Raw genomic sequence first — 611 nt, 5'->3', positions numbered from 1 at the left:
TGCAAAAAGCGAAAGCTTGACTTCATCTTTGCCAATTTTGATGCCTTTGATTTCCTTTTGTTGTCTGATTGCTGATGCTAGAACTTCCAGCACTATGTTAAACAACAGCGGTGAGAGTGGGCATCCCTGTCGTGTTCCTGATCTCAGGGAAAAAGCTCTCAGTTTTTCCCCGTTGAGGACGATGTTAGCTGTGGGCTTTTCATAAATGGCTTTTATGATCTTTAAGTATGTTCCTTCTATCCCGACTTTCTCAAGGGTTTTTATTAAGAAAGGGTGCTGGATTGTGTCAAAGGCCTTTTCTGCATCGATTGACAGGATCATGTGGTTTTTCTCTTTTTTTTTTGTTAATGTGATGTATCACGTTGATTGATTTGCGAATGTTGAACCAGCCCTGCATCCCAGGAATGAATCCCACTTGATCATGGTGAACAATTCTTTTTATATGCCGTTGAATTCGATTTGCTAGTATCTTATTGAGAATTTTTGCATCCATATTCATCAGGGATATTGGCCTGTAGTTCTCTTTTTTTACTGGGTCTCTGTCTGGTTTAGGAATCAAAGTAATACTGGCTTCATAGAATGAGTCTGGAAATTTTCCTTCCCTTTCTATT

The sequence above is a fragment of the Herpailurus yagouaroundi genome, unplaced genomic scaffold, assembly GCF_014898765.1.
Source record: "Herpailurus yagouaroundi ecotype Mexico unplaced genomic scaffold, PumYag 181, whole genome shotgun sequence".
NCBI classification, from domain to species: Eukaryota; Metazoa; Chordata; class Mammalia; order Carnivora; family Felidae; genus Herpailurus; species Herpailurus yagouaroundi.
This window is presented reverse-complemented; position numbering follows the sequence as displayed.